Genomic DNA, 23,846 nt, shown 5'->3' with positions numbered 1-23,846 from the left:
GCGTCTCCAGACTCTGTCACGTCTGTCACATGCTCAGTGTGAACCTGCTTTCATCTGTGAAGAGCACATGGCGCCAGTGGCGAATTTGCCAATCTTGGTGTTCTCTGGCAAATGCCAAACGTCCTGCACGGTGTTGGGCTGTAAGCACAACCCCCACCTGTGGACGTCGGGCCCTCATACCACCCTCATGGAGTCTGTCTGACTGTTTAAGCAGACACATGCACATTTGTGGCCTGCTGGAGGTCATTTTGCAGGGCTCTGGCAATGCTTCTCCTGCTCCTCCTTGCACAAAGGCGGAGGTAGCAGTCCTGCTGCTGGGTTGTTGCCCTCCTACGGCCTCCTCCACGTCTCCTGATGTACTGGCCTGTCTCCTGGTAGCACCTCCATGCTCTGGACACTACGCTGACAGACACAGCAAACCTTCTTGCCACAGCTCGCATTGATGTGCCATCCTGGATGAGCTGCACTACCTGAGCCACTTGTGTGGGTTGTAGACTTCGTCTCATGCTACCAGTAGAGTGAAAGCACCACCAGCATTCAAAAGTGACTAAAACATCAGCCAGGAAGCATATGAACTGAGAAGTGGTCTGTGGTCACCACCTGCAAAACCAGTCCTTTATTGGGGGTGTCTTGCTAATTGCCTATAATTTCCACCTGTTGTCTATTCCATTTGCACAACAGCATGTGAAATGTATTGTCAATCAGTGTTGCTTCCTAAGTGGACAGTTTGATTTCACAGAAGTGTGATTGACTTGGAGTTGCATTGTGTTGTTTAAGTGTTCCCTTTATTTTTTTGAGCAGTGTATTTGGTTAATAATATATGAATCCTGTAATTTAAAATGGCAAATTTGGGTGTAACTTATTACATTAATTTCTCAGATATCTAATTATATTTCAACAAAATAATTTTGCAGGAATGCTAATCTAATCTGTTTCTAACTACAGAAACAATTTCCGAAAAATCTGAGATGGTGGGTGTCGAAATCCTCTTTCGTTGTTATGGTAAATAATTTACTCGGTGGTACTAAAACCCACTTTGCCACCAACGATAACATCTGCTCAGTCTGTGACAAAACAACACAGGATGCACACGGTGACTGCTAGCACTATCAGCCACAGGTACATTATCACTTTCATACGTGACAAAATATTGTCAATACATTTACATTTACGTAATTTAGCAGACTCTTTACTCATTAATTAATTAATTACTCTTATCCAGAGCGACTTACAGTTAGTGAGTGCATACATTATTATTATTATTATTATTATTTTTTTCATACTGGCCCCCCATGGGAATCGAACCCACAAAAGCAAAACACAATAAAATGAAACAAACACATTCTTCAATAAAAAGGCCCTCTAACATCCACCTGAATTGCCCTAGAGACACCAAATCCACCAACTTTAAGGACTTGTGGAGATCCTTCCACATGAGGCGCAACAAAAACTAATAGCAGATTTACGTAACACAAATCAAATCAAATCAAATTGTATTGGTCACATACACGTGTTTAGCAGATGTTATTGTGGGTATAGCGAAATGCTTGTGCTTCTAGCTCCGACAGTGCAGTAATATCTAACAAGTAATATCTAACAATTTCACAAAATATACCCAATACACACAAATATAAGTAAGGAATTAATTAAGAATATATACATATATACATATATGGACGAGCGATGTCAGAGCGGCATGGACTAAGATCCAGTAGAATAGTATAGAATACAGTATATACATATGAGATGAGTAATGCAAGATATGTAAACATTATTAAAGTGACTAAGATACCGTAGAATAGTATAGAATACAGTATATACATATGAGATGAGTAATGGAAGATATGTAAACATTATTAAAGTGGCTAGTGTTCCATTCCTTTCTATAGGCAGCAGCCTCTAATGTGCTAGTGATGTCTGTTTAACAGTCTGATGGCCTTGAGATAGAAGTTGTTTTTCAGTCTCTCAGTCCCAGCTTTGATGCACCTGTACTGACCTCACCTTCTGGATGATAGCAGGGTGAACAGGCCGTGGCTCGGGTGGTTGATGTCCTTAATGATCTTTTTGGCCTTCCTGTGACATCAGGTGCTGTAGATGTCCTGGAGGGCAGGCAGTGTGCCCCCAGTGATGCGTTGGGCAGACCGTACCACCCTCTGGAGTGCCCTGCAGTTGCGGGCGGTGCAGTTGCCATACCAGGCGGTGATACAACCCGACAGGATGCTCTCAATTGTGCATCTGTAAAAGTTTGTGATGGTTTTAGGTGACAGGCCAAATTTCTTCAGCCTCCTGAGGTTGAAGAGGCACTGTTACGCTGTTGCGCCTTCTTCACCACACTCTCTGTGTGGGTACACCATTTCAGATTGTCAATGATTTGTACGAGGAACTTGAAGATTTCCACCTTCTCCACTGCGGTCGATGTGGATAGGGGCGTGCTCCCTCTGCTGTTTCCTGAAGTCCACGATCAGCTCCTTCATTTTGTTAACATTGAGGGAGAGGTTATTTTCCTGGCACCACTCTGCCAGGGCTCTCACCTCCTCCCTGTAGGCTGTCTTGTCATTGTTGGTAATCAGGCCTACTACTGTTGTGTCGTCTGCAAACTTGATGATTAAGTTGGAGGCGTGCGTGGCCACGCAGTCATGGGTGAACAGGGAGTACAGGAGGGGGCTGAGCATGCACCCTTGTGGGGCCCCCTGTGTTGATGTTCAGCGAAGTGGAGGTGTTGTTTCCTACCTTCACCACATGGGGTGGCCCGTCAGGAAGTTCAGGACCCAGTTTCACAGGGTAGGGTTCAGACCCAGGGCCCCGAGCTTAATGATGAGATTGGAGGGTACTATGGTGTTGAAGGCTGAGCTACAGTCAATTAACAGCATTCTGACGTAGGTATTCCTCTTGTCCAGATGGGATAGGGCAGTGTGCAGTGCAATGGCAATTGCATCGTCTGTGGATCTATTGCGGCGGTAAGCAAATTGAAGTGGGTCAAGGATGTCAGGTAAAGTAGAGGTGATATGATCCTTAACTAGCCTCTCAAAGCACTTCATGATGACAGAAGTGAGTGCTACGGGGCGATAGTCATTTAGTTCAGTTACCTTTGATTTCTTGGGTACAGGAACAATGGTGGACATCTTGAAGCAAGTGGGGACAGTAGACTGGGATAAGGAGAGATTGAATATGTCCATACACACTCCAGACAGCTGGTCTGTGCATGCTCTGAGGACGCGGCTAGGGATGCCGTATGGACCGGCAGCCTTGCGAGGGTTAACACGCTTAAACGTCTTACTCACGTCAGCCACAGAGAATTAGAGCCCACAGTCCTTGGGAGCGGGCCGCGGGCCGCATCGGTGGCACTGTGTTATCCTCAAAGCGGGCGAAGAAGGTGTTTAGCTTGTCTGGGGGCAAGACGTCGGTGTCCACGACGTGGCTGGATTTCCCTTTGTAATCCGTGATTGTCTGTAGACCCTGCCACATACGTCTCGTGTCTGAGCCGTTGAATTGCAACTCCACTTTGTCTCTGTACTGATGTTTTGCCTGTTTGATTGCCTTATGGAGGGAATAACTACACTGTTTGTATTCAACCATATTCCCAGTCACCTTGCCATGGTTAAAAGTGGTGGTTCGTGCTTTCAGTTTTGCGCGAATGCTGCCATCTATCCACGGTTTCTGGTTTGGGTAGATTTTAATAGTCACCGTTGGAACAAAAGCCCCTATACACTTCCTGATGAACTCAGTCACCATGTCCGTGTAAGCATCAATGTTATTCTCAGAGGCTACCGGAAACATATCCCAGTTCGCGTGATCAAAACAATCTTGAAGCATGGATTCTGATTGGTCAGATCAGCATTGACAGACCTTAGCACGGGTACTTCCTGTTTGAGTTTCTGCCTATAGGAAGGGAGGAGCAAAATTTTGTTGTGATCTGATTTGCCGAAGGGAGGGCGGGGGAGGGCCTTGTTGGCATCTCAAAAAGGCGAGTACCAGTGATCTAGTATTTTCCCTAAACGAGTACTAGAGTCAATGTGTTGATAGAACTTCGTAGCGTTTTCCTCAAATTTGCTTTGTTAAAATACCCAGCTACAATACATGTGGCCTTAGGATATGTGGTTTCCAGTTTGCATAAAGTTTCAGTGTAGTTCCTTGAGGGCTGTCGTGATATCTGCTTGAGGGGGAACGTACACGGCTGTGACTATAACCAAAGAAAATTATGTTGGGAGGTAATACGGTCGGCATTTGATTGTGAGGTATTCTAGGCCGAGTGAACAAAATGACTTGAGTTTCTGTATGTTATCACAATCACACCATGAGTAGTTAATCGGGAAGCATACATTCCCACCTTTTTTCTTCCCAGAGTTCTTTATTCCTGTCTGCGCAATGAACTGAGAATCCAGCTGGCTGTATGGACGGGGACAGTATATCCCGAGAGAGCCATGATTCCGTGAAACAGAGTATGTTACAGTCCCTGATGTCTCTCTGGAAGGAGATCCTCACCCTGAGCTCGTCTACTTTATTTTCCAGAGACTGAACATTAGCGAGTAATATACTCGGAAGCAGTGGATGGTGTGCCACTCGGAATACCTCTTCTCCGCCGGCAGTAACTTGGAGCAGCCTCTGGGATAAGTTAAATTGCCTTGGGGGGTACGAACAAAGGATCCAATTTGGGAAAGTCGTATTGCTGGTCGTAATGCTGGTGAGTTACCGCCGCTCTGATATCCAAAAGTTCTTTCCGGCTGTATGTAATAACACAAAAAAAACGTTCTGGGCTAACAATGTACGAAATAATACACACAAAAAAAAGTACTGCAAAGTTGCTTAGGAGCTAGAAGCAGAGCTTCCATGTCTGTCGGCGCCATCTTGCATGTGGCAATCAATATCTATGGCTGTGGTTAAAGTGTCATGCCGTGACGTAACACCAGTCCCCAGAGCAGACAGTTATCAGCATCAGTCCCCACAGTGACGGTTACTTCTATACAGGACTAGAGCTGAAAGCACAGATTCATGGAGAATGACAAGCAGGCAACTGACTATCCTTCTCCAAAGGCTTATAACTGTATCCTGAAATAGCTTCAAAGGAGAAAGCCTCTCCGTTTGAAAGAGAGGTTTTGGCGCTGAAGCAGTGATAGCTCTCCCTCATTCAGTCCAGTCACTCACGTGGCTGATCCATTTGGAGAATAATTCAATCACATGGACTCACCCTCACCATGGGGACATACGGAACTCACAAACAGAGCTCCTATTGCAGGATTGGAAAGAGATGGAAAGAGAGGTGCCAAAAAAGGTGATTACTCAGGAAGAGGCAAACTCAACCCAAACCCAGGTACCCAGAGAATCACTATTTCGAAGTGTTAATTAACTCACTGGGGAATATAGCTTTTCATCAGATCCTCTGTTTAAAGCAATTAAAATATGACCACTAGTGGGACATAACAAGAGCAACTGCAGTTTGTATCATGTTTTAGGTGTTATCTGAGTAAATTATGTGTGAGTGACAGATATATATTTTTTAATGGGATAAGTCAAGTCAGACACATTTAGCTGGGTGAATCACTTTGATGAGTTTGTATTTATTATTCCTAATGTCCTCTCTGATCTGACATCTTTAGACAATACGCAATCAATACTGTGGCAGGGTTCAGGTTACCATATTAACTACATTATTTTCCTGGAAGTGAAACCAGGGCGGCAGGTAGCTTAGTGGGTAAGAGCGTTGTGCCAGTAACCGAAAGGTCGCTGGTTCTAATCCCCGAGCCGACTAGGTGAAAAATCTGTCGATGTGCCCTTAAGCAAGGCACTTAACCCTAATTGCTCCTGTAAGTCGCTCTGGATAAGAGCGTCTGCTAAATGACTAAAATGTAAACCTCCTTGCTCGTCTCCCTGGTTTGTTTGGAGGTTGGTAATTTGATTGTTTTAAACTCTCACTCCCTCTAAAGCAATATGGGTCCCTCACACACACACACTGTGTTCTCACACACACTCACAATCTCTTACATATGCACACATGCATTCAGACATGCACTCACTCAAGCACGCATGCACACACACACTTCTGAGGGATAAGCACCCACACTGTGTAACTGGAATCAAAGATAGTGACTTGAATAACTTATTTCACTTTTTGAAACCACGGGTTCAGTCCAGTCAACCAGCTTCCTTTACAACACATCCGCCCGTCATCGCACTCATGTGCATTACATGGAGATGACTTTTAATTTGAATAAATGCTAACCATTTTCCACTGGTAATGGGGAAACAACAGATGTGGAGGAAATCTAGGTTAGGCTTTAGCTTTTCAAGCCTTCGTCAAAGGCAAGAAACATGCATTTTGAAAACAAAGCAATGGAGTAAATAGACTGTGAAATCTACAGAGAGAAAGAGACAGCGTTTCCTCTATGAGCAGTAAACATGTTAAGGCAAAGTGATGCAACCCAATGGATTAGAGGCTGGAAAAGGAGAGGATGTATAGAATAAAGTCAAGCGCTCTGAAATGGTGTTAAATATGAAAAACTGGTTTTATGTGCCAGCTATGCCTAAGCGTTATGCAATCCTGGAAGCTGTGTCTTGGAAAGGAAGTTCCTAATCTGAAATGTTCTCGGCTTGATTGCAAATGGCTGTGTTAGTATACTGTATATTTTCTACTACTAATGCCAGTCGATTTTTGAGTATTTGTAATGTTCTAGTAACAGTTTTGACAATACACTCCATTGTGCTAGCTGGGCTGCTAGCCATGACACCCATTGACTATTGAACTTCTCTAAATTAGCCTGGCAGCTTTTAGTAAAAAACTGTCATAGCTTCTATTTCTCTCTGGCCTCCTCCACTACTATGATTTGAGAAAGCAATACCACTGAATGGGCCAAAAGCTAAAAATGTAGGAACATTACTCTGAGAGCTGTGTTTACCTCTGGATCTTCTCCGAAGACACATGTCTTACCAGCTGTGGGAGAGCGAGATGAATGAGAGAGAGAGAGTTGGATCTGTCTCTAAAAGGTTCACTGCTCAGCTGAGCCCAGTTGAGCTCGGTCTAAATCAGGACGGCATTTCCTGACCCAACGAAGCGCTTGGCACTTCCAGCACCCACCTTTCCCTTAAATACTGTCTTGTCACAGGCTATAGAGCCCCAGCTGTTATTAGACTGCTCATCGTAAATTACCGCACCGTCTGCCAAGGGATGTGTCTACTCCCAAAGGCACATGCTCGTACCCTCGCTCTCCTTCCCCCTCTCAAATTGGCTGACTCCAGATCAGTAACACTGATTGGAGCAAGATGAACTGAGTGTATTTGACCTCAGTAGATAATGGACCACCAGTCAGTGACTTTCACCATTAAGAAACCCTGCCACACAAGTCGACTGATACAGCCTGCCACTACCACTGTTGAAGCCTGTCAAGTCAGTTGGGTTGTGAGGGGTTTGACTCCTCTGTACCTCTCTGGTTCCTCTCTCATTAGCCAGCCAATCAGACCAGAGAGGCAGTTTGACATTAGCTGTAAACCCTCTGAAACAGACTGGAAATTGCTTCACTGACAATTAAACTGACAGCATAGCCCTTTTCAGAGTCAATTCCATAACAGCATCTGTCTGTACCATAACGCTGACATATAACATGCTGTAATGAGGCAGGACATGTTCTTACGCCCAAGGTCTGCCTGTACGATAGCTTTATTGCTACCTGCTCTGATAGATCAGATAAGTATGACTGCATTCTATAAAAGTGTATGGGAAGCTCACTTGGTAGAGCATGGCATTTGCAACGCCAGGGTTGTGGGTTCGTTTCCCACGGGGGACCAGTATGATTTTTTTTTTATTATGCACTCACTAACTGTAAGTCGCTATGGATAAGAGTGTTTGCTAAATGACTAAAATGTAAATGTAAAATGAGAGGGGACAGATGGGAAATGGTGTTTCAGGCTGTGGTTTAGAGCTCCAGGGGGAGAAGGGAGGATTTTTCTGCCTTTTGACTTCTTTGCCCTCTAATCTATGTAATTGGGAAGATTAGAGGAAGGTTATGACACACACACACACACACACACACACACAGGGGTATGAGTAGGAGTTGATATGACCTTAGGCCCTATTCCCACTAAGAGAGACGGAGAGTCTAAGGAGCGTAGTGGCGAAATAGATTTCTACTTTTCAATTCACATTACATCCTTGCCTTAGCTTTTGTTGTGGCTGGCAACCCTCAAATTGACCGTAAATATCACAGTAGCCAGTAAGCACAAACTACACTGAACATAAATATAAATGCAACATGCAACATTTTCAAAGATTTTACTGAGTTACAGTCCATGTATGGAAATCAGTCAATTGAAATAAATTAATTAGGCCCTAATCTATGGATTTCACATGACTGGCAATACAGATATGCATCTGTTGGTCACAGATACCTTTAAAAAAAGGTAGGGGCGTGGATCAGAAAACCAGTCAGTATCTGGTGTGACCATCATCTGCCTCATGCAGCACGACACATCTCCTTCACATAGAGTTGATCAGGCTGTTGATTGTGGCCTGTTGTTCTACTCCTCTTCAATGGCTGTGCGAAGTTGCTGGATATTGGCGGGAACTGTAACACGATGTCGTACACGTCGATCCAGAGCATCCCAAACATGTTCAATGTCTAGTGAGTATGCAGGCCAAGGAAGAACTGAGACATTTTCAGCTTCCAGGAATTGTGTACAGATCCTCACGACATGGGGCCATGCATTATCATGCTGAAACATGAGGTGATAGTGGCGGATGAATGGCACGACAGTTGGCCTCAGGATTACATCACGGTATCTCTGTCCATTCAAATTGTCATCGATGAAATGCAATTGTGTTCGTTGTCCGAAGCTTATGCCTACCCATATCATAACCCCACCGCCACCATCAGCAAACCGCTCGCCCACATGACGCCATACACGCTGTCTGCCATCTGCCCATTACAGTTGAAACCGGGATTTGTCCGTGAAGAGCACACTCCAGTGTGCCAATGGCCATCGAAGGTGAGCATTTTCCCACTGAAGTCGGTTACCACGCTGAACTGCAGTCAGGTCAAGACCCTGGTGAGGACGACGAGCAGGCAGATGAGCTTCACTGAGACGGTTTATGACAGTTTGTGCAGAAATTTTTCTGTTGTGCAAACCCACAGTTTCATCAGCTGTCCGGGTGTCTGGTCTCCGACAATCCCGCAGGTGAAGAAGCCGGATGTGGTGGTCCTGGGTTGGCGTGGTTACACGTGGACTGCAGTTGTGAGGCTGGTTGGACGTACTGCCAAATTCTCTAAAAGGGCTTATGGTAGAGAAATGGACATTCAATTTTCTGGCAACAGCTCTGGTGGACATTCCTGCAGTCAGCATGCCAATTGCACACTCCCTCAAAACTTTACACATCTGTGGCGTTGTGTTGTGTGACAAAATTGCACCTGTGTAATGATCATGCTGTTTAATCAGCATCTTGATATGCCACACCTGTCAGGTGTATGAATTATCTTGGTAAATGATAAATGCTCACTAACAGAGATGTAAACAAATAAATGTCTCATTTCAGCTTTTTCAAAACATTGCTATGATATTAAATGTTTTATTGTAAGAGTGTTGGCTCAATGAGACAATTCTGTTTACACTTCCCTGCTTAGAGAGGGGCAACTGTCGGGCGCAGTTGAGATGTGACAAGTTCGCAAGTTTACATTGCAGTATATGTGTAGCCAAGGGTATTTCTGTGAAAAGTCTAGTATGTGTGAATACCCTCTTAGTAACAATGTGATCTGTGGGAGCGCCATCAAACTTCACACACACCCACAGTGTTCCTGGTGAGCTGATGTGGGCCTTTTGACAGTAAAAGCTGATTGGACTGCAAACCAAAGATTCATTAGTCTAGTTTAATAGAATTGAGACGAGTGGATGGGAGATTTAAATAAATTAACCTTCAGCTAATCCCCAGAGGCATGTAGAAATGACAGAGGGGGCTGAGGTTGAATTCTCCCTTGTCACTGATATAATGAATACTGATTACATTATTTTGGCCTGGAGTCTGTTGTCATTTAACCCTGGACACCAACCTGAGCATGTTGGGGACACAGCAGGAGAGAGAGCTGGAGGAATGAACTGGCTTTATGTTCTCCTCAGGAACCAACACAAGATAAACTGGAGCTTCTGACAGCTTAACAGTGACAACCTGCTCTCAGTCTGCTAACTGTTTCTTCGCTTGTTGATTAGTTTACTTAGCTTGTCTTCTTTCTCCCTCTTCTACCATTTCAGTCACCCACCATTCACATTTTAGCAAATCTGTGCGGGTTTGTGTGTGTGTGTGTGTGTGTGTGTGTGATGACTTAGTTCGCTCAGCAGAAAGGGGCTGGGAAAAATGCACAAAGACTTTCGAAGAATTTAGCATCATATGAAAATGTCACATCTTCATCCAAGAATAGATTACATTTTACCAGACCCTGAATTTTTTTTGTTATGTTTACACCTCGCTGCATATTATTAACCTTCATTAGTGTCTTCTTGTGAAATGTGCTTAATACCCTCTGTGGTTTGGGTTCAGGCTATGAGTCACCTCTATTTGACATCTTTGTTGAGTTGTTGGCAAATATTTTAAATTATACTTCCCACCTGATATAACTCATTCTGAAGAGGTTCTGTTTTTGTCTTCTACATTTCTCCACAGTATCTGAGCAGAGGGCTTAATTTGGCTTTATACCTGAAGTTAGCAGTATTTTCTTGAGTATTTCTCCTATAATACTCCTATAATACCCTCCTTTTACTAAACATACAACAAAGAGACAGTCTCACCCCAGCAATCACATTCATCACGGCCTTCCTTTCTATCAAAACACGGCTCAGTTGCAAAAAAGCTGCTATTGACCTATTTTATCAGAAACCAAACAGTCCATAAAAGACACTGTACAGAAAGGCAGGTCGAGTGGTTCCTGTATTTGATTCAAGCCTATTTTCACACAAAGGTGGCAGCTTGATAAATCGACAGAACTGGCTCAAGTGTTTTGTGTGTGTGTGTGTGAGCATGCACGTGTGCATTTGTCTAAGAGAGATACTGAAGGGAAACGTGAGTGTAAGATACTGTTTATGTCCACATAGGTGTATTTAACGTGTGTGTATTTGTGCCTATGTCTGTCACCAACAGATACTTGTCACCATGGACTACATTGACGCCACAGATACTAGTGGTCAACTTAGTCAGTCCTCTCAAAGCCTAGGTGTCACTACACACACTTAACTGTGCTCCACATAGTGACACACTTTAACATCTCACGGTAAACACTCGCACAGTTCGCCAATCCCTACATCTCATCACTTACAGATGTAGGATCTTAATTATCACCCTGTTGTTGCAGGAAATGTCCTGCACAGCAGGATATGTAAACTTGTAGTGTATTCAAGGTTTAGAAAGGCTTCTAGTTTAACATTTCAAACTTGATTTGCCCTAAAAAAAACTGTATCAACCCCTACAAAAATGTCCATTAATTATAATCACACAATAATTCACATTTCCTGTTGCTGCATGATTATTTTCCTGCTGTGAGAAACTGCAGACGTCTCTTTCATCAAGGCTGTAATCAAAGAAGCCTGTACATTCTCAGTCAGACCATCTGACACTGCGAGTGTGGGTGTGTGCATATGTGTGGTTGGTGTGTGTAGTCTGGACTAGTAGCCCCTTTCATGTCTTCACCAGACCAGAGGCAGGTGTAGACGGAGAGCCATTGATTGCTTTTCTCGTTTAGGTCCTACTCTTTATTTATTTTAATTTTATTTTTTATTAAGAGCCTTCTAGAATTGACCAAAGGAAGCTGCGCCTTCCCATCAACCAACAGTGTTTGTGCTTCTGGGGCCAAAAGGCCTGATTGATTCATTAGAGTTTTTTTCTCGGAAACAGAGCTCATGCCTCAATGCTTCACCGGATTGAGGCCTTTTGAAGCCCGTAGCTCAGGAACCAAAAACAATACTTCAAACAAGCCTTTAAGATTCCCCTTGGAAAACAGGGCCAATTTGAAAAAGCACCATTAAGTTTGTTCAACCATTTACAGTATTTATATTTTGTGTAAAGAGAAGGAGGAATAACCTCTGGGAAAGAGGCTGAGATAATTACATCTTGGTGCCTTTCACTTTGATTCACCGCCTGTTTAATTTTAACTCTCTCTCTAGTCTCTAGTGCTATAAATACGCTAGAACAAAGTGAAAAGCTGAGGTGATGGCCTGAGGAGCATTCCCTAGACGACTGGCATGCTTGTGCATCCACGCTAAGCTGGACCAGTTAGGCACCTTGTTGATTCATCTGCCCAGAGCATCCATCACTCCACATAGTCAGCTAATGTGCTAGGGACCATACTGGATGACCTAGGCTATGAATAGAGGTGCAGGTCACTTCATTGTCTGACGGATCACTGTGGGGCCTTTATCTAAATTTGACTCTCTGCCTTGTCGAAGACCTTGTGACTGGATTTCATCACCAGCATTCCAGGCATTAGAGGAACATCGCTGGTGCTCACAGCTAATTTTGGATCACTCAACTTGATGCGCCAATTGTCAGCAAAGCAGCCGTGGCCAGAGGCATGTCACTTGACCTAGAGAAATAACAGCAACCTCCCATTATTTATTTCCCAGCAGCATCTACAGCGGAGGGAATGAAAGCAGTGCACTATGGGTATCTGGGCTGGTCCGAATGTGACCTTGGTCCAACATCAGTAAAGAGCTTATGGGTAGAGAATGTGACCCTTATCAGAAAGGAAGAGAGGATTTACACCGTCCAAAATATGTCCGCGTGAGAAGCCATTTTTTATATGGTGGTCTATGAGAGAGTGTCAAATTACGTAAGGCTTATTTGATCAAATATTCGTTTCGTAATGTTTAGGCTGTTACATACAATATGTACTCATATAAGTGGATGCATGTGCCATTCTGGCAACTTTGAGAAAAACAACTTAGTTGTGCCTGTTCTTCACACGCGTATCTCCCATCTGATCTCGCCTTTGTAGCGGGTGATTTGGACGGAGTCAGGCGCAGGAGGGGTAAATCACAGAATAAATAGTTTATTCTGCAAATACAGCGGTACACAGCAATGCGTAAAACAACTACAGTGCGGTATAACGGCACACTGGAGAAAGCAAAACACACGGGGGAATATCCCGGTGATAAGTACATAAAGCTCCACCGAGCTATAGACTCCTCCACATGAAACAATCACACACAAAAACATGGGGGGCAGAGGGAATACTTATACAGGGACTGATGAGGGAATATGAACCAGGTGTGTGTAAAAACAAGACAAAACAAATGGAATGATGAGATGAGGAGCGGCTGTGGCTAGAATTCCGGTGACGACGAACGCCGAAGCCTGCCTGAACAAGGAGAGGAGGCAGCTTCGGAGGAAGTCGTGACAGCCTTCTCCCGCCTGCCTTCCATCTTTGAGGACATGCATTTTCATTGTTAGAGCGCTCACTTGACTATTTTGTCAATATAATAGAAAATATTTGCCCTTATTGACTATCAGACAGGAAATCACTGTTCTCAAGTTGACTCAAGTGAGATATTTTACGTGACACAGTCAAAAAGGTCAGTGTTGTAATCCACAATTATAGAAGTCACAGTGTGCTGGAACTTGGTTTTGTTTTCACTGCTAAAGGGAATGACCCCTAAAAAGGTAGACTATTCTTCTAAATACTGTTGGTTTAGTTCAAATCCTGTGGCCGACGGGACAAATCTGTTGGGTTGTTGGCTGGCAACCGGAAGGTTGGTGTCATTATCTTAGATGCAATCCCTTGCCAATGTGACCTTGAGCAAAGCATTTAACCCCCAAGTAATAATTTAATGAGAACTGCGAACATTGAGGGGCCACGTGTTTTGACATAGTGGAATGTACTTGAACTTCCACACAGAGGCCAATGTTCTTCTGGTCTGAGGTAGAAAGTCTGAGCCCCCTTCCTCTTGTCTCCTAATTAGACAACAGAAAAGGGATTTTCTGTCCCCTGGTCTCCCTTTACGGAGCTTTCACAAATTATAGCAGACTGAGTGTTTTCATTTGCCAACATTAATTCAATAGAAATGGGCAAATGGCTCTTCCGAGAATACGAGTTAGAAATGGAATGAGGCAAAAAAAAATATGTCTGTTTGTGTGACCTTTTTCACCTATCAATGCGCTATACGGAAGGAAAATAAGAAACCTATTCAGAGCAGATTTGCTTTGACTGTTCTATTGTCCTGCATGTTTTCTTTCTTGATGCAATCTTGGGGAAATATTTGACATTTCTGTCTGTATTCATTTCATATTAAACCATCTTAGTCCCCACTTCTGTTGTCAAAGCAGACATTCTATATTGGATAAGGTTAAAGAAGACATGTATTGTTGAAAGGATGTCTTTCAGAGTTTGAGGGAGCGGAAACCTCTACAGTCATAATTGTTCTGATAAGTGGCTTGGTCAACCAGCCACAGCGTTTAAGACAAATCCATGGAGCTAAATGTGCAGAACACAGAGGTCTTTGGGGACAGACAGCTTTGACTTGGTAATGGAGTGTAAAACCCCAACAGAAGCAGAATAGTATTCATGAGGTCAGTACATTGTTAATGCTGTATGTCACCATGTGTTCGTTCCTTTCTCTCTCTCATATGGATGAACAGGCTTTAATCTACCTGTTCACTTGTTCTTCATGCACTAGTAAGATGGATGGTCCACTCCCTCACCTCACGCCACCCACATTGTTACCACACACACACACACACACACACACACACACACACACACACACACATACACAGACACACAACAGACATATGGTCAGCAATATGTTTGGAACATCGTTTCGCAATAAAATCACAATTTTGAATCGCAATACATTTAGAATCGCGAGAATCGCGATACATATCTTATTGACCCCAAAATATCGTGATAATATCTTATCGTGAGGTCCCTGGGAATTCCCAGCCCTAGAAACCACCCCTATATCTCAGCCAGTTCAGCTCTGTATTGAATAGGAAAAGACTGGTCTTGTCTATTTCTCTGTAGGTTTACAGCCCGTCTGATCTGGTTTTAGGTCCAGGTTTGATCTAACATTCCTCTCAAACATGGGAAATCAAACAGCGATCTGTCTGTCTGTCACCTCAGGTGTTTCTGGGTGTTAACTCAATTTAGCTGGATGTTGTGTTGACCAGAGTGCCAACTATGAACACACTACCTGGCTGCCACAGACACTACCTGCCACACAAACTCTTCCTACCGGCATCCCAAATGCTCTCTTGTAGTTACAGATACTGACTCAGATTACTTAGCAGATTACTGACCCGTGTTAGCAATATCATTGGGTGTAATTTTCAATAGGGACATTAGCGATAGTGTCGGACAAGTTTTTCATCAATTGCGTTTGCATCAGTAGTTCAGAGATGTTGGGCTATTAGATGGCCTCTTAATGTTTTTACAGCTTTTCTGCTGGTCTACTCTCTACAATCTCACATTACTCTTTCCCCCAGACTGGTTGTGTCCGCATTATGTATCTTGTACAGTGTGCCCTATTAATACCGCCGTCATATTTGTCCTCTACGTGTATCCCCTCTATATCCTCTATGTGTAGCCTATCCTTCCTGTCTGTGTATCCTTTGCCTGCTCACCGTATTCCTCTTAAGTCAGCATTTCCTCCTGCTTCTAATTCCTTGTTCCTCCCTCCAGCCCCCCCATACCTCTCATTCCTGCTGCCCAGACCCAAATCAACTGACTTCCTATTTACATTGTGTTATTTATTGTCTCTGTTGTCTGTGGGACTGATACTTCTCCCTCTATACATATTAGGACGAGCAATGTCGGAGTGGCATTGACTAAAATACAGTGGAATAGAATGCAGTATATACATATGAAATTAGTAAAGCAGTATGTAACAATTATTAAAGTGACAAGTGTTCCATTATTAAAGTGACCAGTGATTCCATGTCTATGTATATAGGGCAGCAGCCTCTAAGGTGCAGGGTTGAGTAACCGGGTGGTAGCCGGCTAGTGATGGCTATTTAACAGTATGATGGCCTTGAGATAGAAGCTGTTTTTCAGTCTCTCGATCCCAGCTTTGATGCACCTGTACTGACCTCGACTTCTGGATGATAGCGGGGTGACCAGGCTGTGGCTCGGGTGGTTGATGTCCTTGATGATCTTTCTGGCCTTCCTGTGACATAGGGTGCTGTAGGTTTCCTGGAGGGCAGGCAGTGTGCCCATCTGGTGATGCGTTGGGCAGACCCCACCACCGTCTGGAGAGCCTTGCGATTGCGGGCGGTGCAGTTGCCGTACCAGGCGGTGATACAGCCCGACAGGATGCTCTCAATTGTGCATCTGTAAAACTTTCTGAGGGTGTTAGGGGCCAAATTTCTTCAGCCTCCTGAGGTTGAAGAGACTCTGTTGCGCCTTCTTCACCACACTGTCTGTGTGGGTGGACAATTTCAGATTGTCAGTGATGTGTACGCCGAGGACCTTGAAGCTTTCCACCTTCTCCACTGCAGTCCCGTCGATGTGGATAGGGGGGTGGGGCTGAGCACGCACCCTTGTGGGGCCCCTGTGTTGAGGATCAGTGAAGTGGAGGTGTTGTTTCCTACATTCACCATCTCGGGCGGCCCGTCAGGAAGTCCAGGACCCAGTTGCACAGGGAAGGGTTCAGACCCAGGGCCCCGAGCTTGATGATGAGCTTGGAGGGTACTATGGTGTTAAAGGCTGAGCTATAGTCAATGAACAGCATTCTTACATAGGTATTCCTCTTGTCCAGATGGGATAGGGCAGTGTGCAGTGCAATGGCGATTGCATTGTCTGTGGAACTATTGGGGCGGCAAGCAAATTGAAGTGGGTCTAGGGTGACAGGTAAGGTAGAGGTGATATGATCCTTAACTAGCCTCTTAAAGCACTTCATAATGACAGAAGTGAGTGCTACGGAGCGATAGTCATTTAGTTCAGTTACCTTTGCTTTCTTGGGTACAGGAACAATGGTGGACATCTTGAAGCAAGTAGGGACAGCAGACTGGGATAGGGAAAGATTGAATATGTCCATAAACACTCCAGCCAGCTGGTCTGCACATGCTCTGAGGACGTGGCTAGGGATGCGGTCTGGGCCGGCAGCCTTGCGAGGGTTAACACGCTTAAATGTTTTACTGACGGCGGCCACGGAGAACGAGAGCCCACAGTCCTTGGGAGCGGGCCATGTCGGTGGCACTGTGTTATCCTCAAAGCGGGCGAAGAAGGTGTTTAGCTTGTCCTGGAGCAAGACATCGGTGTCCGCGACGTGGCTGGTTTTCCCTTTGTAATCCGTGATTGTATGTAGACCCTGCCACATACACTACCGGTCAAAAGTTTTAGAACACCTACTCATTCAAGGGTTTTTCTTTATTTTGACTATTTTCTACATAGTCCCCTGTAGCTCAGTTGGTAGAGCATGGCGCTTGCAAACCAGGGTTGTGGGTTCGTTTCCCACGGGGGCCTGTATGAAAGTGAATGCAGTCACTAACTGTAAGTCCCTCTGGATAAGAGCGTCTGCTAAATGACTAAAAATGTAAATGTAGGCATTAAAACTATGAATTAACACATACAGTGGGGAGAACAAGTATTTGATACACTGCCGATTTTGCAGGTTTTCCTACTTACAAAGCATGTAGAGGTCTGTAATTTTTATCATAGGTACACTTCAACTGTGAGAGACGGAATCTAAAACAAAAATCCAGAAAATCACATTGTATGATTTTTAAGTAATTAATTTGCATTTTATTGCATGAGATAAGTATTTGATACATCAGAAAAGCAGAACTTAATATTTGGTAGAGAAACCTTTGTTTGCAATTACAGAGATCATACGTTTCCTGTAGGTCTTGACCAGGTTTGCACACACTGCAGCAGGGATTTTGGCCCACTCCTCCATACAGACCTTCTCCAGATCCTTCAGGTTTCGGGGCTATCGCTGGGCAATACAGACTTTCAGCTCCCTCCAAAGATTTTCTATTGGGTTCAGGTCTGGAGACTGGCTAGGCCACTCCAGGACCTTGAGATGCTTCATACGGAGCCACTCCTTAGTTGCCCTGGCTGTGTGTTTCGGGTCGTTGTCACGCTGGAAGACCAAGCCACGACCCATCTTCAATGCTCTTACTGAGGGAAGGAGGTTGTTGGCCAAGATCTCGCGATACATGGCCCCATCCATCCTCCCCTCAATACGGTGCAGTCGTCCTGTCCCCTTTACAGAAAAGCATCCCCAAAGAATGATGTTTCCACCTCCATGCTTCACGGTTGGGATGGTGTTCTTGGGGTTGTACTCATCCTTCTTCTTCCTCCAAACATGGCGAGTGGAGTTTAGACCAAAAAGCTCTATTTTTGTCTCATCAGACCACATGACCTTCTCCCATTCCTCCTCTGGATCATCCAGATGGTCATTGGCAAACTTCAGACGGGCCTGGACATGCCCTGGCTTGAGCAGGGGGACCTTGCGTGCGCTGCAGGATTTTAATCCATGACGGCGTAGTGTGTTACTAATGGTTTTCTTTGAGACTGTGGTCCCAGCTCTCTTCAGGTCATTGACCAGGTCCTGCCATGTAGTTCTGGGCTGATCCCTCACCTTCCTCATGATCATTGATGCCCCACGAGGTGAGATCTTGCATGGAGCCCCAGACCGAGGGTGATTGACCGTCATCTTGAACTTCTTCCATTTTCTAATAATTGCGCCAACAGTTGCTTACATTTGCTTCTCACCAAGCTGCTTGCCTATTGTCCTGTAGCCCATCCCAGCCTTGTGCAGGTCTACAATGTTATCCCTGATGTCCTTACACAGCTCTCTGGTCTTGGCCATTGTGGATAGGTTGGAGTCTGTTTGATTGAGTGTGTGGACAGGTGTATTTTATACAGGTAACGAGTTCAAACAGGTGCAGTTAATACAGGTAATGAATGGAGAACAGGAGGGCTTCTTAAAGAAAAACTAACAGGTCTGTGAGAGCCGGAATTCTTACTGGTTGGTAGGTGATCAAATACTTATGTCATGCAATAAAATGCAAATGAATTACTTAAAAATCATACAATGTGATTTTCTGGATTTTCGTTTTAGATTCCGTCTCTCACAGTTGAAGTGTACCTATGATAATAATTACAGACCTCTACATGCTTTGTAAGTAGGAAAACCTGCAAAATCGGCAGTGTATCAAATACTTGTTCTCCCCACCGTATGGAATCATGTAGTAACCAAAAGTGTTATATATACAGTATATTTGAGATTCTTCAAATAGCTACCATTTGCCTTGATGAGAGCTTTGCACACTCTCGGCATTCTCTCAACCAGCTTCACCTGGAATGCTTTTCCAACAGTCTTGAAGGAGTTCCCACATATGCTGAGCACTTTTTGGCTGCTTTTCCTTCACTCTGCGGTCCGACTAATCCCAAACCATCTCAATTTGGTTGAGGTCGGGGGATTGTGGAGGCCAGGTCATCTGATGCAGCACTCCATCACTCTCCTTCTTGGTAAAATAGCCCTTTCACAGCCTGGAAGTGTTTTGTGTCATTGTCCTGTTGAAAAACAAATGATTGTCCCACTAAGCCCAACCAGATGGGATGGCGTATCGCTGCAGAATGCTTCTTCTTATTATTGGTGTCCTTTAGTAGTGGTTTCTTTGCAGCAATTCGACCATGAAGGCCTGATCCACACAGTCTCCTCTGAACAGTTGATGTTGAGATGTGTCTGTTACCTGAACTCTGTGAAGCATTTATTTGGGCTGCAATTTCTTAAAGTAATGATGGTCTGTCGTTTCTCTTTGCTTATTTGAGCTGTTCTTGCTATAACATGGACTTGGTCTTTTACCAAATAGCGCTATCTTCTGTATACCCCCCCCCTACCTTGTCACAACACAACTGATGGGCTCAAACGTTTTAAGAAGGAAAGAAATTCCACAAATTAACTTTTAAGAAGGCACACCTGTTCATTGAAATGCATTCCAGGTGACTACCTCATGAAGCTGGTTGAGAGAATGCCAAGAGTGTGCAAAGCTGTCATCAAGGCAAAGGGTGGCTATTTGAAGAATATCAAGTATCACATATATTTTGATTTGTTTAACAATTTTTTGGTTACTACATGATTCCATACAGTGGGGGAAAAAAGTATTTAGTCAGCCAACAATTGTGCAAGTTCTCCCACTTAAAAAGATGAGAGAGGCCTGTAATCAACTATGACAGACAAATTGAGAAAAAAAATTCCAGCAAATCACATTGTAGGATTTTTTATGAATTTATTTGCAAATTATGGTGGAAAATAAGTATTTGGTCAACTACAAACAAGCAAGATTTCTGGCTCTCACAGACCTGTAACTTCTTCTTTAAGAGGCTCCTCTGTCCTCCACTCGTTACCTGTATTAATGGCACCTGTTTGAACTTGTTATCAGTATAAAAGACACCTGTCCACAACCTCAAACAGTCACACTCCAAACTCCACTATGGCCAAGACCAAAGAGCTGTCAAAGGACACCAGAAACAAAATTGTAGACCTGCACCAGGCTGGGAAGACTGAATCTCCAATAGGTAAGCAGCTTGGTTTGAAGAAATCAACTGTGGGAGCAATTATTAGGAAATGGAAGACATACAAGACCACTGATAATCTCCCTCGATCTGGGGCTACACGCAAGATCTCATCCTGTGGGGTCAAAATGAACACAAGAACGGTGAGCAAAAATCACAGAACCACACGGGGGGACCTAGTGAATGACCTGCAGAGAGCTGGGACCAAAGTAACAAAGCCTACCATCAGTAACACACTACGCCGCCAGGGACTCAAATCCTGCAGTGCCAGACGTGTCCCCCTGCTTAAGCCAGTACATGTCCAGGCCCGTCTGAAGTTTGCTAGAGTGCATTTGGATGATCCAGAAGAGGATTGGGAGAATGTCATATGGTCAGATGAAACCAAAATAGAACTTTTTGGTAAAAACTCAACTCGTCGTGTTTGGAGGACAAAGAATGCTGAGTTGCATCCAAAGAACACCATACCTACTGTGAAGCATGGGGGTGGAAACATCATGCTTTGGGGCTGTTTTTCTGCAAAGGGACCAGGACGACTGATCCGTGTAAAGGAAAGAATGAATGGGGCCATGTATCGTGAGATTTTGAGTTAAAACCTCCTTCCATCAGCAAGGGCATTGAAGATGAAACGTTGCTGGGTCTTTCAGCATGACAATGATCCCAAACACACCGCCCGGGCAACGAAGGAGTGGCTTCGTAAGAAGTATTTCAAGGTCCTGGAGTGGCCTAGCCAGTCTCCAGATCTCAACCCCATAGAAAATCTTTGGAGGGAGTTGAAAGGCCGTGTTGCCCAGCGACAGCCCCAAAACATCACTGCTCTAGAGGAGATCTGCATGGAGGAATGGGCCAAAATACCAGCAACAGTGTGTGAAAATCTTGTGAAGACTTACAGAAAACATTTGACCTGTGTAATTGCCAACAAAGGGTATATAACAAAGTATTGAGAAACTTTTGTTATTGACCAAATACTTATTTTCACCATAATTTGCAAATAAATTCATTAAAAATTCTACAATGTGATTTTCTGGATTTGTTTTTCTCATTTTGTCTGTCATAGTTGACGTGTACCTATGATGAAAATTACAGGCCTCTCTCATCTTTTTAAGTGGGAGAACTTGCACAATTGGTGGCTGACTAAATAAAAATTTTCCCCACTGTATGTGTTATTTCATAGTTTTGATGTCTTCACTATTATTCTACAGTGTAGAAAATAGTACAAATAATAAAAAAATTAGTAGGTGTTCTAAAACTTTTGACCGGTAGTGTAAGTAAGTGAGAAAGGAAATGGTTGCCTATCCCAGAACCAATGTGTGTCTGTGAGCAGTTGTTGTGAGAGAGAGCTTTCAATTTTGTGCAAAATAAAGTATACATCTAATTATTTTTTTATTGTCCTATCATGATGAAATGATCCCCAACCCTATACCCTAGACACCCACCTTAGCGACCCATTCACCAAAGAGAAGTCCCCATCTGTTTAATGGCCCTGCTGTAAGTTGCCTATATTCAGCCAAAACAGAAAGATAAATGCGGTCAGAGGCCTAATAGAGCAGCACCGCCCCCTCAAGATCCTGATCCTGCCTGGCAGGGTTGGTCCTACAAAGCCAGAGCCCCCTGATGGGAGGCATTATATACATGGACATTCTCAAAGCTGCTAATGAGAACCTTGACGACCTTGTACCTAGCCAGTGGGGATTCTGGTGGGGTACCCACACCCAGGTAGTGGCAGTGCTGGCAACACTGGCTGCAGTAACCCATGGGGAGGGGGTCACACTCTGACAATCAGAGAGGGGTATATTATTGTGGCCCTGGTGGCACAAAATAATCAATGGTCTGACTGCACAAAGATGCTTGGGGAAAATGGTTACAACGGGGGACCAGAGTGTGTGTGTTTCAGGGGAAGGGGGTGGATCTGATCTCCATCACCTAGGACTTGGCATTGGTTAATCATATCTCACATTTTTCCTCAATCTTGAATGCTTTCTCAAACGGCTGTAACTGTATATGCATTCGTAAATCAGGTCCTTTCTTGAGTTGGGCTCTGGGATGTAACAACCGTTGAGCATCTGAGCTTATGGTTGATTGTGGGGGAAATGATTGTGGGGGGTGATGATATTAATTAACAGTAATTTTGATCCGAATGTGTAAATTGTCCAAACAGATCCGCAAGGTAGATGGATGATTTTAAATATGTTATTGGACCATAAACATATATGGCTCATTAACCTTTACAGACCAAATAATGATGATCCACGCTTCTTTGAAAATATATATAATAAATTATCAACCCTGCAAGCAATACAAGACTATTGTTATGGTGGGAGATTATAATACTGTTTTAAATACCTCAATGGACTGTAAAAGAAATCACACTACAAACTATCACCCTCATGCTCTTAAGGAATTCATGAATGTCATGGATATATTAGAACTAGTGGATATATGGAGGCTTAAATATCCTGACCTAGTGAGATATACATGGTGGAGACTCAATCAAGCTAGTGTCACGAGCGTCTAAGGAGGAGGACCAAGGCGCAGCGTTGAAGGCAAACATATTCTTTATTTAATATAATGATCACACGATCAAAACAACAAAACGAAACCGTGACGTCCCTGGTTACATACACCAACCAACACGGAACAAGAAACCACAAACATAAAGTGAAAGACAGACAGTTAAATATGGCTCCCAATCAGAGACAACCAGCTGACACTCGTTGCCTCTGATTGGGAGTCACTCAGGCCAACATAGAAATACAAACATAGAATTACACACCCTGGCTCAACATAACAGTGTCCCCAGAGCCAGGGCGTGACAGTACCCCCCGCTAAAGGCGCGGACTCCGACCGCGCCAACTAAATACCACAGGGGAGGGACCGGGTGGGCACTCCGCCTTGGCGGCGGATCCGGCTCCGGGCCTGATCCCCACTCCCTCTCCAACCCCCCAAAGTACCCCTGGTCCGGTCTGGCCCCGCTGGCCGGAGCTGGACTGCACACTGATGGAGCGGATTGCTCTAGCTCCGGCGTAACGCATCTGACCGGTGCCGGACCAGGCACCAGTGGAACAGGCACGGGCCGTGCCGGACCGACGACGCACACCACTTGCTTGGTGTGGGGAACAGGCACGGGCCGTGCTGGACTGACGACGCACACCACTGGCTTGGTGTGGGGAGCAGGAACGGGCCGTGCCGGGCTGACGACGCGCACCACTGACTTGGTGCGGGGAGCAGGAACGGGCCGGACAGGGCTGACGAAACGCACCACTGACTTGGTGCGGGGAGCAGGAACGGGCCGGACAGGGCTGACGAAACGCACCACAGACTTGGTGCGGGGAGCAGGAATGGGCCGGACTGGGCTGGCGACGCGCA

At 44.5% G+C, this 23,846-nt stretch overlaps 1 protein-coding gene across 1 annotated transcript in view; it reads left to right on the top strand.

Moving 5' to 3' along the window:
* LOC311105316 (ecto-NOX disulfide-thiol exchanger 2-like) overlaps window positions 1–23,846 on the top strand; it is a 397,866-nt gene that overhangs the window by 182,391 nt on the left and 191,629 nt on the right. The gene's annotated exons all lie outside the window — the stretch shown is intronic.

Source organism: Coregonus lavaretus (genome assembly GCF_964263955.1).
Source record: "Coregonus lavaretus genome assembly, chromosome: 29".
NCBI lineage: Eukaryota > Metazoa > Chordata > Actinopteri > Salmoniformes > Salmonidae > Coregonus > Coregonus lavaretus.
Note: the sequence above shows the minus strand (reverse complement) of the source record. Positions and strands in the feature narration are given on the sequence as shown.